Source organism: Balaenoptera physalus (genome assembly GCF_965194825.1).
Source record: "Balaenoptera physalus genome assembly, chromosome: 8".
NCBI classification, from domain to species: domain Eukaryota; kingdom Metazoa; phylum Chordata; class Mammalia; order Artiodactyla; family Balaenopteridae; genus Balaenoptera; species Balaenoptera physalus.
The window spans coordinates 14,595,970-14,613,955 of record NC_138887.1 but is presented as its reverse complement, the minus strand read 5'-3'; the positions used below and the strand labels follow the sequence as shown (position 1 = coordinate 14,613,955).

At 41.0% G+C, this 17,986-nt stretch overlaps 1 gene segment (V, D, J or C); it reads right to left on the bottom strand.

The window, feature by feature from the left end:
• Positions 1–11,416: 11,416 nt before the first annotated feature.
• The window catches only part of LOC309666268 (T-cell receptor gamma chain C region C10.5-like), a 28,467-nt gene continuing 21,897 nt past the window's right edge, over positions 11,417–17,986 (bottom strand). The window contains exons 5-8 of the C gene segment in view: positions 16,530–16,589; positions 16,207–16,254; positions 15,889–15,936; positions 11,417–13,527 (exon numbers count right to left, since the gene is read on the bottom strand).

The following is a 17,986-nucleotide window of genomic DNA, read 5'->3' as shown; positions in this document are numbered from 1 at the left end:
CAATTATATGTGACTTTGAATAAATAAAGTGGGAAATCCTGTATTACTTAATCATGACCTGCTAGATTGACAGGAAGCCTTCAAAAAATGAAGTCTATGAGGGAAAGAATTCAGAAACAGTAAAGAGGATTCATAATGGGAAAAACTTTGAGAATTGCTGCCTTGAAGTTTCCCTTTTGTATACTTGAGAAGTGTATGAAGTACTCTAGTTCTATAAAAACAACTGACACATGAGAGTTTTAATGTGGCATTGTATCCATCTTTGCCTAACTTTTCCATTTCACACCTGCAGATGCAGCCTGCTGTTGTGGTATATATTTTATCCAACCAAGTGTCATGGACTTTAGTCACAGAGGTTCTATCAGTGGTTGGCAAGTCAGTGTATAAAAGTCTTCCTGGCATGAAAAATTTGGGGGCAGGTTGGCTTCTGACCCTTTAATTGCACGCACAGCCTAGGAGCAAGGAGAGGAAACGTGGACAAGGAAGGAAATTTTCCAGTTTTAACTGAAAGTAAATGTAACCTGTTTCTATAATAGCAGCAACTAATGTAGAAGGTAAGAGCAGAGCTCCAGGCTCTGCTTGGGTTCAAATCCAAGTAGCCAGGCTGCTTGGGTTCAAATCCCAGGTCTGTTTCTTATTAGCTGTTTCACTCTAGAGACCCTCCTTAACCCTCTCTGCCTCAGTTTCTCCATCTATAGAACAGAGATAATTGCACGTGTCTTGTGAGAGTTAAATAAGTTAACAGGCACTTAGACCAGTACTAGAAAGCCTTTGCTATTATTACTTCATTGGGTTATTAATCATTGAATTTGTAAATTGCCATAGAAATCTGAAATGACTTAATTTGAACACTTTCTTCTAAAGATGGGTAAACTTAGGCAACGTGACGTGGTCAAGGAGAAATGACACAGACGTTTCTGTGTTAAAATGTTGTAACAGACCAGGAAGTGGAGGCTCTAACGATGGGATGTGAGGTAGAACCTCTGGTCCAGGGTTCCTCCCCCAGTACCACATTGCAGCCACGCTGTAGTGGAAAAGGACTGGACCAAAAGGATGTATGTCTTCCTCCCACCCCAGAAATGCTCCTGGACATATAAGAGGCTTCCACAGGGAGATTCTGAGGACCTCAGGGCCCCTTGAGTCTAGGGTAGGAGCTGTGGTGTCAGGATGCTCAGAACACCATCCAGTGTCCTGCTCTGCCTGAGAATCTCAGTCCAATTCATTACACGCCCCCCCAAAAGGGCAGTTACAAATCTAGACACACTCACAGAGTAAGGCAGGATTTCCATGATGTGGACAACAAAGGGAGCAGCTATGGTGATTCCAGAGTATGTACATGAGGAGAAGACAGGTGCACCCACAAGTCCTTTAGAAAATTCTCACCAACTCCTTGAAGGATGTCTTTAGTCAAGAAGCAGTGCATGTTGCATTTTGTTGTGGCTTGTTCTGTTTTTATTTTTCCCAGTAGAAAGTGAGTCAAGGAAAAGCCATAAGATCCTAGGAAATGAAATATGAGCTCTGAGTTCAGAGAGCCCTGGCTGTAAATGACTGTTACTTACAAAACAGTGACCATGAGCAGAATACTTAATCTCTCCAATCTGTAAACTGTGGCTATAACTGTACCTTCCCCCAAGGGCTCTTAGACGATGAACGGGATTCCTGGGGAATTGTTAAAACTGAGTCTCTGATCCATCCACACCCACCCTGTCTGCAGGGAAATGAGATTAGAGATGATCCTCGGTGTGTCTGGGTGTGTATGTGTGGAATCTACTATTTTTACAGTAGAGCTACTGACAGTAGATGCTAATGTTGTCGAGGATGTGCATGGACCAAACATTATTAACTCATCTAATCCTCACCCTCCAGGAGACAGGGTGCTGTAACTTCATTACACACATGAGGAAATGACGGCACAGGGAGTTCAGATCGCTGCCTGAGATCACACAGAAATGTACTAATAAAGACCCAGGGCTCTGTCACTTGAATTCATCAACCAGGTCAGAAAAAAAATTCTTCCTCCAACTCCAGTCAATACTTCTTAGTAAAAGAATGTAGGATGGCTTTGTAGTTATTATTTTCAAAGCAATGAATTGTATGGCTCTACATTAAATTTCATTACACTTTACATCTGTACTTGTAAGAGTTGCCAGATTTCTTCTTGGCAAACCAGCAACCACATTAGCACTTAACCTTTTCTTAAAGGAAAGGAAATGTACTTAGAAGTGACTCGGATTCCAAAACGTTAGTTAGAATCAGCAGGGAATTGAATTTGTATGTGCTCTTTATGTGATAACCTACTGCTGAATTGCTGAAGAGTTGAATCAGCTTGCTGCCCATTGGTAGCTTTTAGAAGTTTCTCTCTTTAGGGCTTTTCCACCGTGAATCACTAGAGAAAGCCCCTGTCCTGTTGCCCCAGTGGTCATTGTGACAAGAGAAAGCCCCTCAGAAACATCAGGAGGCATAAAACAAGAAAGTTGTGCATGGTGTGAGGTAAGGATACGATTTCATTTTGTTTTCCTTATGGATAACCAGTTGCCTCAGCAGCATTCAGTGAATAATTGATCCTTTTCCCACTGATTTCCTCCATTGCCATCCCTGTTTTGTATAGGACTTTATATGAATTGATCTCCATTCTCTTCACTTTTTTCTCCCTGTTTATCCTTGTACCATACCACTCTGTCTAAATTATGTAGTTCTATAATAAATCTTGATACACTGAAGGGACATTCACCACCCCACCCATACTCACCTTATTTATATTCTTCAGGAGTCTCTTGGCTATTTTTGGCCCCTCTATCTTCCATATAAAATTTAGAAACAGCTTGTAAAATTCCACAAAATATGTTTTTGTGTTTTCATTGGACATGTACAGGATCTGCAGATAATTTTGGAGAAATCTGACATCTTAAAAACATTAAATATACCCTTCCCAAAACATGGTATTTCTTTACTTATTTCATTCTTCTTTAATGTCTTTCACTAAAATTTTATAATTTTCTTCAAAAGGTTCCACATTAAATTTAGACTTAATTCTAGATGTTGTAAATAGGTGAAAGACTTAGGTAGATAGAGAGATGATAGATACATAGATACATAGATACCTAGATAGATGCTAGTTAGATAAATATAAAGAATTACTATGATAAGTCACCTTTTTGAATTTCATTTTCTATTTTCTGCAAATATGTGTAAATGCAAATTACTTTTATATATCAATTTGATACCCAACATCTTTGTTAAGTTCTTATTAATTCTAATCATTTCCTATTGTTTATTTTGGATTTTCTTGTAAACAATCATGATCTATGGATAGTGAATGGTGATAGATTTGGTTCTTCCTTTCCAACTTTTATGTCATTTATTTACTTTCCTTCTGTTATAATACTTGCCCAGCTGATTTTGCTTAGTATTTGCCTAGTAGATCTTTTTCCACCCAAATGCCTTTACATTTTTTTTTTTTTTTTTTTTTTTTTTTTTTTTTAACATCTTTATTGAAGTATAATTGCCGTACAATGGTGTGTTAGCTTCTGCTTTATAACAAAGTGAATCAGTTATACATATACAATATGTTCCCATTTCTCTTCCCTCTTGCATCTCCCTCCCTCCCACCCTCCCCATCCCATCCCTCTAGATGGTCACAAAGCACCGAGCTGATCTCCCTGTGCTATGCGGCTGCTTCCCACTAGTTATCTATTTTACATTTGGTAGTGTATATATGTCCATGACACTCTCTTACCCTGTCACATCTCACCCCACCCCCTCCCCATATCCTCAAGTCCATTCTCTAGTAGGTCTGTGTCTTTATTCCCGTCTTGCCACTAGGTTCTTCATGGCCTTTTTTTTTTTTTTTTTCCCCTTAGATTCCGTATATATGTGTTAGCATACTGTATTTGTTTTTCTCTTTCTGACTTACTTCACTCTGTATGACAGACTCTAACTCCATCCACCTCATTACAAATACCTCCATTTCATTTCTTTTTATGGCTGAGTAATATTCCATTGTATATATGTGCCACATCTTCTTTATCCATTCATCTGTCGATGGACATTTAGATTGCTTCCATGTCCTGGCTATTGTAAATAGAGCTGCAATGAACATTTTGGTACATGACTCTTTTTGACCTATGGTTTTCTCAGGGTATATGCCCAGTAGTGGGATTGCTGGGTCGTATGGTAGTTCTATTTGTAGTTTTTTAAGGAACCTCCATACTGTTCTCCATAGTGGCTGTATCAATTTACATTCCCACCAACAGTGCAAGAGTGTTCCCTTTCCTCCACACCCTCTCCAGCATTTATTGTTTCTAGATTTTTTGATGATGGCCATTCTGACCGGTGTGAGATGATATCTCATTGTAGTTTTGATTTGCATTTCTCTAATGATTAATGATGTTGAGCATTCTTTCATGTGTCTGTAGGCCATCTGTATATCTTCTTTGGAGAAATGTCTATTTAGGTCTTCGGCCCATTTTTGGATTGGGTTGTTCGTTTTTTTGTTATTGAGCTGCATGAGCTGCTTGTAAATCTTGGAGATTAATCCTTTGTCAGTTGCTTCATTTGCAAATATTTTCTCCCATTCTGATGGTTGTCTTTTGGTCTTGTTTATGCTTTCCTTTGCTGTGCAAAAGCTTTTAAGTTTCATTAGGTCCCATTTGTTTATTTGTGTTCTTATTTCCATTTCTCTGGGAGCTGGGTCAAAAAGAATCTTGCTGTGATGTATGTCATAGAGTGTTCTGCCTATGTTTTCCTCTAAGAGTTTGATAGTGTCTGCCCTTACACTTAGGTCTTTAATCCATTTTGAGTTTATTTTTGTGCATGGTGTCAGGGAGTGTTCTATTTTCATACTTTTACATGTACCTGTCCAATTTTCCCAGCACCACTTATTGAAGAGGCTGTCTTTTCTCCACTGTATATGCTTGCCTCCTTTATCAAAAATAAGGTGCCCATATGTGTGTGGGTTTATCTCTGGGCTTTCTATCCTGTTCCATTGATCTATATTTCTGTTTTTGTGCCAGTACCAAACTGTCTTGATTACTGAAGCTTTGTAATATAGTCTGAAGTCAGGGAGCCTGATTCCCCCAGCTCCATTTTTCGTTCTCAAGATTGCTTTGGCTATTCGGGGTCTTTTGTGTTTCCATACAAATTGTGAAATTTTTTGTTCTAGTTCTGTGAAAAATGCCAGTGGTAGTTTGATAGGGATTGCATTGAATCTGTAGATTGCTTTGGGTAGTAGAGTCATTTTCACAATGTTGATTCTTCCAATCCAGGAACATGGTATATCTCTCCATCTATTTGTATCATCTTTAATTTCTTTCATCAGTGTCTTATAATTTTCTGCATACAGGTCTTTTGTCTCCTTAGGTAGGTTTATTCCTAGATATTTTATTCTTTTTGTTGCAATGGTAAATGGGAGTGTTTTCTTAATTTCACTTTCAGATTTTTCGTCATTAGTGTATAGAAATGCAAGAGATTTCTGTGCATTAATTTTGTATCCTGCTACTTTACCAAATTCATTGATTAGCTCTAGGAGTTTTCTGGTAGCATCTTTAGGATTCTCTATGTATAGTATCATGTCATCTGCAAATAGTGACAGCTTTACTTCTTCTTTTCCGATTTGGATTCCTTTTATTTCTTTGTCTTCTCTGATTGCTGTGGCTAACACTTCCAAAACTATGTTGAATAATAGTGGTGAGAGTGGGCAACCTTGTCTTGTTCCTGATCTTAGTGGAAATGGTTTCAGTTTTTCACCATTGAGGACAATGTTGGCTGTGGGTTTGTCATATATGGCCTTTATTATGTTGAGGAAAGTTCCCTCTATGCCTACTTTCTGCAGGGCTTTTATCATAAATGGGTGTTGAATTTTGTCGAAAGCTTTCTCTGCATCTATTGAGATGATCATATGGTTTTTCTCCTTCAGTTTGTTAATATGATGTATCACATTGATTGATTTGCGTATATTGAAGAATCCTTGCATTCCTGGGATAAACCCCACTTGATCATGGTGTATGATCCTTTTAATGTGCTGTTGGATTCTGTTTGCTAGTATTTTGTTGAGGATTTTTGCATCTATGTTCATCAGTGATATTGGCCTGTAGTTTTCTTTCTTTGTGACATCTTTGTCTGGTTTTGGTATCAGGGTGATGGTGGCCTCGTAGAATGAGTTTGGGAGTGTTCCTCCCTCTGCAATATTTTGGAAGAGTTTGAGAAGGATAGGTGTTAGCTCTTCTCTAAATGTTTGATAGAATTCACCTGTGAAGCCATCTGGTCCTGGGCTTTTGTTTGTTGGAAGGTTTTTAATCACAGTTTCAATTTCAGTGCTTGTGATTGGTCTGTTCATATTTTCTATTTCTTCCTGGTTCAGTCTCGGCAGTTTGTGCCTTTCTAAGAATCTGTCCATTTCTTCCAGGTTGTCCATTTTATTGGCATAGAGTTGCTTGTAGTAATCTCTCATGATCTTTTGTATTTCTGCAGTGTCAGTGGTTACTTCTCCTTTTTCATTTCTAATTCTATTGATCTGAGTCTTCTCCCTTTTTCTCTTGATGAGTCTGGCTAATGGTTTATCAATTTTGTTTATCTTCTCAAAGAACCAGCTTTTAGTTTCATTGATTTTTGCTATTGTTTCCTTCATTTCTTTTTCATTTATTTCTGACCTGATCTTTATAATTTCTTTCCTTCTGCTGGCTTTGGGGTTTTTTTGTTCTTCTTTCTCTAATTGCTTTAGGTGCAAGGTTAGGTTGTTTATTCGAGATGTTTCCTGTTTCTTGAGGTAGGCTTGTATTGCTATAAACTTCCCTCTTAGCACTGCTTTTGCTGCGTCCCATAGGTTTTGGGTCGTCGTATCTCCATTGTCATTTGTTTCTAGGTATTTTTTGATTTCCCCTTTGATTTCTTCAGTGATCACTTCGTTATTAAGTAATGTATTGTGTAGCCTCCATGTGTTTGTATTTTTTACAGGTCTTTTCCTGTAATTGATATCTAGTCTCATAGCGTTGTGGTCGGAAAAGATACTTGATACTATTTCAATTTTCTTAAATTTACCAAGGCTTGATTTGTGACCCAAGATATGATCTATCCTGGAGAATGTTCCATGAGCACTTGAGAAAAATGTGTATTCTGTTGTTTTTGGATGGAATGTCCTATAAATATCAATTAAGTCTATCTTGTTTAATGTATCATTTAAAGCTTGTGTTTCCTTATTTATTTTCATTTTGGATGATCTGTCCATTGGTGAGAGTGGGGTGTTAAAGTCCCCTACTATGATTGTGTTGCTGTCGATGTCCCCTTTTATGGCTGTTAGTATTTGCCTTATGTATTGAGGTGCTCCTATGTTGGGTGCATAAATATTTACAATTGTTATACCTTCCTCTTGGATCGATCCCTTGATCATTATATAGTGTCCTTCTTTGTCTCTTGTAATAGTCTTTATTTTAAAGTCTATTTTGTCTGATATGAGAATTGCTACTCCAGCTTTCTTTTGATTTCCATTTGCATGGAATATCTTTTTCCATCCCCTCACTTTCAGTCTATATGTGTCTCTAGGTCTGAAGTGGGTCTCTTGTAGACAGCATATATATGGGTCTTGTTTTTGTATCCATTCAGCCAGCCTGTGTCTTTTGGTGGGAGCATTTAATCCATTTACATTCAAGGTAATTATCGATATGTATGTTCCTATTCCCATTTTCTTAAATGTTTTGGGTTTGTTATTGTAGGTGTTTTCCTTCTCTTGTGTTTCTTGCCTAGAGAAGTTCCTTTAGCATTTGTTGTAAAGCTGGTTTGGTGGTGCTGAACTCTCTCAGCTTTTGCTTGTCTGTAAAGGTTTTAATTTCTCCATCGAATCTGAATGAGATCCTTGCTGGGTAGTGTAATCTTGGTTGCAGGTTTTTCTCCTTCATCACTTTAAGTATATCCTGCCACTCCCTTCTGGCTTGCAGAGTTTCTGCTGAAAGATCAGATGTTAACCTTATGGGGATTCCCTTGTGTGTTATTTGTTTTTTTTCCCTTGCTGCCTTTAATATGTTTTCCTTATATTTAATTTTTGACAGTTTGATTAATATGTGTCTTGGTGTGTTTCTCCTTGGGTTTATCCTGTATGGGACTCTCTGTGCTTCCAGGACTTGATTAACTATTTCCTTTCCCATATTAGGGAAGTTTTCAACTATAATCTCTTCAAATATCTTCTCAGTCCCTTTCTTTTTCTCTTCTTCTTCTGGGACCCCTATAATTCGAATGTTGGCACGTTTAATGTTGTCCCAGAGGTCTCTGAGACTGTCCTCAGTTCTTTTCATTCTTTTTTCTTTATCCTGCTCTGCAGTAGTTATTTCCACCATTTTATCTTCCAGGTCACTTATCCTTTCTTCTGCCTCAGTTATTCTGCTATTGATCCCATCTAGAGTATTTTTAATTTCATTTATTGTGGTTTTCATCATTGCTTGGTTCCTCTTTAGTTCTTCTACGTCCTTGTTAAATGTTTCTTGCATTTTGTCTATTCTATTTCCAAGATTTTGGATCATCCTTACTATCATTATTCTGAATTCTTTTTCAGGTAGACTACCTATTTCCTCTTCATTTGTTAAGTCTGGTATGTTCTGACCCTGCTCCTTCATCTGCTGTGTGTTTTTCTGTCGTCTCATTTTGCTTATCTTACTGTGTTTGGGGTCTCCTTTTCACAGGCTGCAGGTTCGTAGTTCCTGTTGTTTTTGGTATCTGTCCCCAGTGGCTAAGGTTGGTTCAGTGGGTTGTGTAGGCTTCCTGGTGGAGGGAACTAGTGCCTGAGCTCTGGTGGATGAGGTTGGCTCTTGTCTTTCTGGTGGGCACGTCCACGTCTGGTGGTGTATTTTGGGGTGTCTGTGGCCTTATTATGATTTTAGGCAGCCTCTCTGCTAATGGATGGGGCTGTGTTCCTGTCTTGCTAGTTGTTTGGCATAGGGTGTCCAGCACTGTAGCTTGTTGGTCGTTGAGTGAAGCTGGGTCTTGATGTTGAGATGGAGATCTCTGAGAGATTTTTGCCTTTTGGTATTACGTGAAGCTGGGAGGTCTCTTGTGGACCAGTGTCCTGAAGTTGGCTCTCCCACCTCAGAGGCACGGCCCTGATGCCTGGCTGGAGCACCAAGAGCCTTTCGTCCACACGGCTCAGAGTAGAAGGGAGAAAAAATAGAAAGAAAGAAAGAAAGAAAGAAAGAGGCTATAATATAGTGAAGTAAAATAAAGCTATTGTAAAGCAAAGCTATACAGACAAAATCGCACCCAGAAGCATATACATATACACTCACAAATAAAGGAAAAGGGGAAAAATTAATATATCCTGCTCCCAAAGTCCACCTCCTGAATTTGGGATGATTCGTTGTCTATTCAGGTATTCACCAGATGCAGGCACATCAAGTTGTTTGTGGAGTTTTAATCCGCTGCTTCTAAGGTTGCTGGGAGAGATTTCCCCTTATCTTCCCTGTTCGCACAGTTCCTGGGGTTCAGCTTTGGATTTGGACCCGCCTCTGCGTGTAGGTCGCCTGAGGGCGTCTATTCCCCGCACAGACAGGACGGGGTTAAAGGAGCAGCTGCTTCGGGGGCTCTGGCTCACTCAGGCCGCGGGTAGGGAGGTGTACAGAGGAGGCGGGGTGAGCCTGCGGCGGCCGAGGCCGGCGTGACGTTGCACCAGCCCGAGGCGGGCAGTGCGTTCTCCCGGGGAACTTGTCCCCGGATCACGGGACCCTGGCAGTGGCGGGCTGCACAGGCTCCCGGGAGGGGCGATGTGGAGAGTGACTTGTGCTCACACACAGGCTTTTTGGAGGCGGCAGCAGCAGCCCCAGCGTCTCACGCCCGTCTCTGGGGTCCGTGCTGATCGCCGCGGCTCACGCCTTTCTCTGGAGTTCGTTTAGGCGGCACTCTGAATCCCCTCTCCTTGCGCGCCGCGAAACAAAGAGGCAAGAAAAAGTCTCTTGCCTCTTCGGCAGCTGCAGACTTTTTCCCGGACTCCCTACCAACCAGCTGTGGTGCGCTAACCCCTTCAGGCTGTGTTCACGCCGCCAGCCCCAGTCCTCTCCCTGCGATCCAACCGAAACCGAAACCCGAGCCTCAGCTCCCAGCCCCGCCCGCCCCGGCGGGGGAGCAGACAAGCCTCTCGGGCTGGTGAGTGCTGCTCCGCGCCGAGCCTCTGTGCGGGAGTCTCTCCGTTTTTTTTTCTCTGCGCCCCTGTTGCTGTGGGGTCTGCGGTGATCGCCGCGGCTCGCGCCCTTCTCTGGAGTTCGTTTAGGCGGCGCTCTGAATCCCCTCTCCTTGCGCGCCGCGAAACAAAGAGGCAAGAAAAAGTCCCTTGCCTCTTTGGCAGCTGCAGACTTTTTCCCGGTCTCCCTCCCAGCCAGCTGTTGTGCGCTAATCCCTTCAGGCTGTGTTCACGCTGCCAGCCCCAGTCCTCTCCCTGCGATCCAACCGAAACCGAAACCGGAGCCTCAGCTCCCAGCCCCGCCCGCCCCGGCGGGGGAGCAGACAAGCCTCTCGGGCTGGAGAGTGCTGCTCGGCGCCGAGCCTCTGTGCGGGAATCTCTCCGTTTTTCCCTCTGCGCCCCTGTTGCTGTGGGATCCGCGTTGGTAGCTGCGGCTCGCGCCCGTCTCTGAAGTTCGTTTAGGCAGCGCTCTGAATCCCCTCTCCTCGCGCACCAGGAAACAAAGAGGGAAGAAAAAGTCTCTTGCCTCTTCGGCAGCTGCAGACTTTTTCCCGGACTCCCTCTCGGCTAGCTGTGGTGCACTAACCCCTTCAGGCTGTGTTCCCGCCGCCAACCCCAGTCCTCTCCCTGCGATCCGACCGAAGCCCGAGCCTCAGCTCCCAGCCCCGCCCGCCCCGGCGGGTGAGCAGACAAGCCTCTCGGGCTGGAGAGTGCTGCTCGGCGCCGAGCCTCCGTGCGGGAACCTCTCCGCTCTGCCCTCCGCACCCCTGTGGCTGCGCTCTCCTCCGTGGCTCCGAAGCTCCCCCCTCTGCCACCCGCAGTCTCCGCCCGCTAAGGGGCTTCCTAGTGCGTGGAAATCTTTCCTCCTTCACGGCTCCCTCCCACTGGTGCAGGTGCCGTCCCTATTCTTTTGTCTCTGTTATTTCTTTTTTCTTTTGCCCTACCCAAGTACGGGGGGAGTTTCTTGCCTTTTTGGAGGTCGGACGTTTTCTGCCAGCGTTCAGTGGGTGTTCTGTAGGAGCAGTTCCACGTGTAGATGTATTTCTACTGTATCTGTGGGAGGGAAGGTGATCTCCGCGTCTTACTCTTCCGCCATCTTCCCGAGGACCTCCCTGCCTTTACATTTTGATTGTGTCATATACAAGCAATATATTGTTGGATTCTGTTTTTTATATAATCTATTATTTTTGAAATGCTTACTGAGTTATTTGGATTCATTACTACTAGGTTATTTTGTGATTTATGTTTTCTCTTTCCTCTCTGTTTTCTTACCTTTTTTATTATTAATTTTCCCCATTCTATTTTTTTCCTCTCTTGCTTTTTCTCTTTAGTGGTTACCCTAAAGAGCTTCAATAAGGGAATTTAACTCAACACAGTGTAAAGTCAAATCAATATAAAAGCAAAGCCTTAGAACAGATCATTTCTCTCTTGATTATAATTGAGATATTATTTTCCTTTATATAGTAATTGTTTATTTAGATTAACATGCATGCCATATTTTTGGCTTATAATTTCTTGCATCTCAGGTGCTTCCATTTGAGATCACTTTTTCTTTCTTTTTTTTTTTGGAAATACTTACCTTAGAAATTCCTTAATCTATAAGTTAATATATTTTCCTTTGTCCTGGAGAGGTAGGCTTAGAGGATAATGAACTTTAAGTTGACAGTAGTTCTCTCACAGAAAGTTGAAGCTACTGTTTAATTATCTTCTGTTTTATATTGCTGCTGTCAAGAGGTCAGGTTTTAATCTTATTTTTGCCATTTGTAAGCAACTTCTCTTTTTTCTCTGGCTGCTTTTAAAATAATGTTTTTGTCTTTGGTCCTACAGTTTTACAGCAACTTGGCTAAGTATATCTTGCTTTTTATTTATCCTGTTTGAGATTGATTAGACTTCCTGAAACTGAGGATTCATGCCATACAACAATTCTGGAAAATACTTAGCCATTATCTCTTTAAATATTGTCTTTCCTCCATTCTTCGTGTTCTTTTCTTCCAGAAGTCCATTTGTAAGTATGTCAGATATTTTCTTTCTTTACTCCTTTTTTCTAATCATATAGATATACATATTTATATATTTTCTATATGTTATATGTGAGAGAGATATATATATCTCTGTGTGTGCATGTAATTTATTCATTTTTAGATTCTAGCTTATAAATTTTTTCTATAATGCATGACTTGTTTAACAATTAAGTTTCCATTTTACTGTATTTTTCAATTGAGTTTAGTTGAAAATTTTGCCCGATCATTTTGATAGTCTCTTGCTCTTGTTCTTATTCTTTAATTATATTTATAACAACCTCTCTTATTTATTAAAAAAAAAAAAAGACCCAGGGTTCGAACTCAGGCCCTCTGGTCAGAGTCAGTGTGCTTCACCCTGCGCCCGATGCCCCTCTGGTGTCGGTGCAGTTCTCATGGGGTTAATGTGAGGATCAGGAGTCAGTGCCTGTGAGACACTAGTACAGATCTGAGCACACACAGTGCAGGTCACGCTGGCTGTTACACTGTCATCACAGGAATATCCCAAACCAGTGAGTCTGAATCTGATGACCTTTGAAAGAGAAGGAACCCGGGCACCTTCGTTTGGCGGTGGGTCCCACTGGAGCCAGTGCCCCAAAGAAAGCACCATAACCAGCATCTCAGGGAAAGACTCAGAAATGCGGTGTGACCATGATTACAACCAGCGCTGGATGTGATAGCTCGGTTGTCATGCTGTTTCTTACCTTGGTTAGATTTCATGAAATTAAAATACACAGACAAAAGTGGACTTTTGATTTCTTTTTTATTTTTTGTGTCTCTTATGAAAATCCAAGGACAGGATTCAAGTGGCAAAGCTGGCGGCCCCAGGGTGGGTGGCAGGGAGGGTGGGGGCCGTGGTCTGGGTGGAGGCACTGAGGGAGGAGAGGGGAGCTGCCCACTGTGCACCCTCAGGAGGCACGAGGACTCGGGGGCAGGAGGAGCTGGTGCGGTTGTGGGGACAGTGGTGGGAGAGGCTCCCCTGGGCCAGCCCTGGGCCCTGCCCCCGAGTGATGGCAGAATTCCTTGTCACGGAGTCAAACTGTCTGCTTGCCCAGTGCTTTGAAAAGCCCTTACACAATAATGGCACACAGAAGAATACGCATGTGAACTGACATAACCCAAACCCAGAAAGGAAGCCCAGCTAGATCCTCAGCAGACACTTGCAGAGACAAGAGATGATGAAGGAAATGTGACCCCTTTGTGGTCCCCTCTGTCATGAGCTCTTCCTGTGGCCACAGACGGCTGTTCTCCTACACACACAGCAGGCGACGATGACAAAGTAGACCGAGCTCTTGAGGAGGAGAAGGAGGTAGGTGTAGTAGGCACTGGTGTTCATGAGCTGCAGCTGCAGGGAATCTAGGAGAAGTCATCTTGGTTAGTTTCAGCTGTTCCTTTGAGAGGCTAGGACATATTCATGGAAGGGGCAGCCACAATTAATTATTTCTGATGACCTACTAGGAAGCAGTACCCCTGCACCACCAAACCCCAAAGAAAACATGTACAACCACCATGACCACCACCACTAGGACAGCTCAGAATCCAGCTTGCAATTCAAGTCGATCAAAAACCTCAGCTAAACCTCTCATTCACCAGAAGTTTCCAAAATATTAAAAAGTAAGGTTATGTTTTTAATGAACGAGTTCAACGGGAAACAATATGTGTTATAAAGAGCATTTAGCATTTTTTTTGTCTCCACCACATCTCTGAGTAATAATAACAGGTAATAGTCATCAACCACTAACCAAATGTCAAACCCTTATTCTGAGAGCTTTGCATGCAAAATTCTAATCTTATTTAAGTTTTAAAATAGCCTATGAGATTATTAATTTCAAGCCCATTTTACAAATATAGAGAGGACAGAGAGAAATAATTTGCTTGATGCCATCCATTTAGGAAGTACCAGAAACCACATTTCAATCCCAGCATCATGACTTTGAAGAACACATTCTTAGCTGCTCTGTAATCCTGCATCTCCAGACATCAAGGTGAGGCATAAATATCAAGTTGGACTGCTGATTTGGAAACACCTGAGCCGTTACACATGGTGCATGCAATGAGATTCCGACGAAGGATACAAATCAGGGAAATCTGGTTGTGTTCACAGTGGGCGGGTGGGGGATTTTAGTAAAGAGAACATTGTACAAAATAGAAGAAAGTGAGGAATCCAAAATCCCTGAAACTTTAGGAGATCATGACTCACTCACCTGCCTTTCCTGAATGTCTAACATCGTGCCTGTGATGTTATAGGATAATTGCATTTACTCTCCTTTGAAGTTTTGCAAGAAATATATGATATCAAAAAGCTCTGTGATGACCTAGATGGGCAGGATGGGGGGGATGGGAGGGAGGCCCAAAAGGGAGGCGATATATATATATATATATATATATATATATATATATATATATATATATATATATATATATATATACACACACACATATAGCTGATTCACTTTGTAGTACAGCAGAAACTAACACAACATTGTAAAGAAATTATAGTCCAATAAAATAAAAACAATTACAACAATGATCATGGGCCTGACTTGGCTACTGAATGAACCACAAGGCTGAGTCCGTTCCTGAGGAAATTTCCCTTTTCCACACTTTATTTCAAAGAGCCAGAACTCCAGAATCACCAGCACTTGGTGTGGAAAGGGATCTCAGGAGGTGATGTGCTCATAACTCACTGCCTTCAGTCAGGTCAGGTGTTAGCTGAGTTCCAGGCCCCCTGATACTGGGAACGGAAGAAGGACCAGCAGGGCCAGAGCCAGTGCTTCTAAATTCACTTAGAACCTTCATGTAGGGAGAAAGGGCCACCAACTAGTACTGATTCTGTGCCAGCTAAATGGATACCCTATGGGAGACATGCCACATATGTGACCTTATGTCTGCAGTAACTGAGTAGGGTGTAATTGTTCCCTATTGGCAGATGAGGACAATATTGCTCAGAAATGTAAGTAATTTATCCATATTCATGCAACTAATAATTAAAGAACTGGGGTTAAAGTCCAGTCTGTGATAGTCAGAAGCCCAGGCTCTTACACCCCTGCCCATGGGGCCATCCTGTCTCAAGGCTTTGGCTTTGGGATTCTTGCTCTATATTTATATCTTAGAGGAGGGACAGAGAACTGAGTAAGTGCATGAACTGATGATTCAGATGGGCTGGGTTGACTCCCCAGATAGAGCTGTGTGGCTTCGTACAAGGGACTTAATTAATTGTAGCTCATTGCCCTCATCTGTAAAGTGAGGGGAAAATATTGTATCACCTCCTAGAAGTATTATAAGGAGTAAACAGAATATTCAGGCAAGACACAGCACAACACCTTGTGTATATGAAGCTCTCGGTAAGTGTCAGTTCATGTATTAGTTACCTGCAAGGGCTAAAACTTAAAAAAAAAGTCTAGAACAACTTGATATCACATTTATTCAGTCACTACAAACAAAAACTACACAACTGAGTGAAGCCCACTGCTGAAATAATTCGGAGCCTATCACTGCATTCTCTAACTTAGAGTCATCTCACACCACAACCAGCATTTAATGTGTTAAGATGACTCTTAGGGAATGATGGATTTACTTAAAATATTATGCAGTCTATTCTGTAATATCCAGATATTCTGGCTTTCTACCTTAAACCAAGAAAGTTCAACAGTTAAGTTTATCCAGTGGGAAAAAGTGCTGTAGCATGACATAAAGGCAAACATATACAAAACTTACTGTTTTCGTCTTTCAGACAAGCTTTAGTAGAATTAGTAACAGTGACTTCTAGAAGAAAGGAGAGCAAGTGTTAGTCAATTGCTCATACCTCTTATTGGACAGTGACACGTGTATATGTATGTGTGTTAATATGTATGTATATATAATATCAAATCTGCTGACAGAGACAGGAGAGATACTGATTAAAAATGTGAACCCCACAATTCCAGGAATAATTGGTTTTTCCTACCATTAGATAGGGAAGTTCAAAAGGTAGTTTGATCAGGAGGAAAAAAAGTCTGTAGGATGTCGTAAAGGCAAACATAGGCAAAAACTTACCACTTTTATCTTTCAGACAAGCTTTTGTAGAATCAGTACCAGTGACTTCTAGAAGAAACGGAAGCAAGTATTAATCCATTGTCCATGCCCATTATTTCACTGTGTGTATATGTATGTATATATATGTGTGTCTGTATATATATATGTAATTTACTGACAGAGAGACAGTAGAGATAGTCATTAAAACTATGACAATGATGAGCCCCACAATTCCAGATAATTGGTCTTTTCTACTTGAAGCCAGAGAAGTTCAAAAGGTAAATAGATCAGGGAGAAAAAAAGACTGAAGCATGACATAAAGGCAGACGTGTGCAAAAACTTACTGCTTTCATCATTCAAACAATCATTTGGAGACTCAGTAGAAGGGACAGCTGAGGTGACAACTACAAGAAATGAGAACAAGTATTAGTCAATTATTCATGCCCATTATTTGACAGTGTGTGTGTGTGTTTACACGTGTGGATTGTAACATTTATATGTATATATATATATATATATATATATATATATATAATCTGTTGACAGATAGTCATTAAAAATGTGAGCCCTACAATTCCAAAAATAGTCTGATTCTATGTAATTCATAGATTTAATCCACATATGGTTTTCTACACATGAAAATGTTGAAGTTCATGAAGGGTAGATTTTTCTTTTTATCATGACTGGAGGGTAATACCCAAGGCCATCTTATTTTCCTTCTGTATTCATAGCTCCTAGCACAGTGCCTGCTACAAAGTAGGTGTTCAAGAAATACTTGTTGCAAAGACAAATCATCAGAAAAATCGGCTGCTCTACAACTTCAGCACACGCTGCCGACATGAAGAGTTGCTACCAAATCAAATTCATCCAATCCTAGAATCCAAAAGAGAATCCCACATTTGAAGGAGTCTGGCTCAGGCAAATTTCCCATCTAAGCAAAGGAAAGCAGCCACACCTTTCCAAATTACGCGTTTCCCAGTATCCCCAACTCATGCACATGATTTTCTGAAGTTGTGGTGTTTATGGGCATAATTAAAACAATAAGGCTAATAGCTAGTGGGTGACTATAACCGAGTCAGGCACTCGCTTAAGTACTTCACATGCATTATCTTCTTTAATCCTCCAGTGACATTGAAGTGAGTTGTATTTTGCAGGATTCCATGTTACAAAAGAGGAAATAAGAATTAGGGGGTAAGTAACTGGCAGAGAGTCATACCAATGATACCAGTGATGACAGAGTCAGCATTCAAAGGATCATCCTGGGGGATTAAATGAGACAGAGCACGTGGAAAGTACTTTGCAAAAATAATCCATAGAAAGTGAGAGAAATAAGTCTATAGAAAAACAACATAATTTCATCACTGTGGACACTAAAAACATCTTCTTTTCCAGATATATTAATTATTCTTATCAATGATCTTTTTATTGCAGGAGCTCAGTATTTCAGTGCAATCCTTTCCAGGGATATAAAAATAGGCCAAATCACATTTCTAGTTCTCTGACTCTATAAAACCTGAGGTGAGAGTTTTATTCATGAATAATGTAAAAAAATAAAAAGACATCATACAAGTACAAAAAATTTTTTTAAAAGATAACAGACTGTTGGATGGAGGAAAACAAAGACACAATCGTTGTTTTGGATTATCCTTTTTCTCCTGATGTGTTCTTGTCCATATGGATTTGGTTCTGGTATACCATTTTATGCCCTCAATGAGATCTTTTTTCAATATGCTCTAAAAAATTGGTTTGAGGTATAAAGGCTTTGGAGTAAATCCCAAGAATGAAAATATTAGTACAGTCA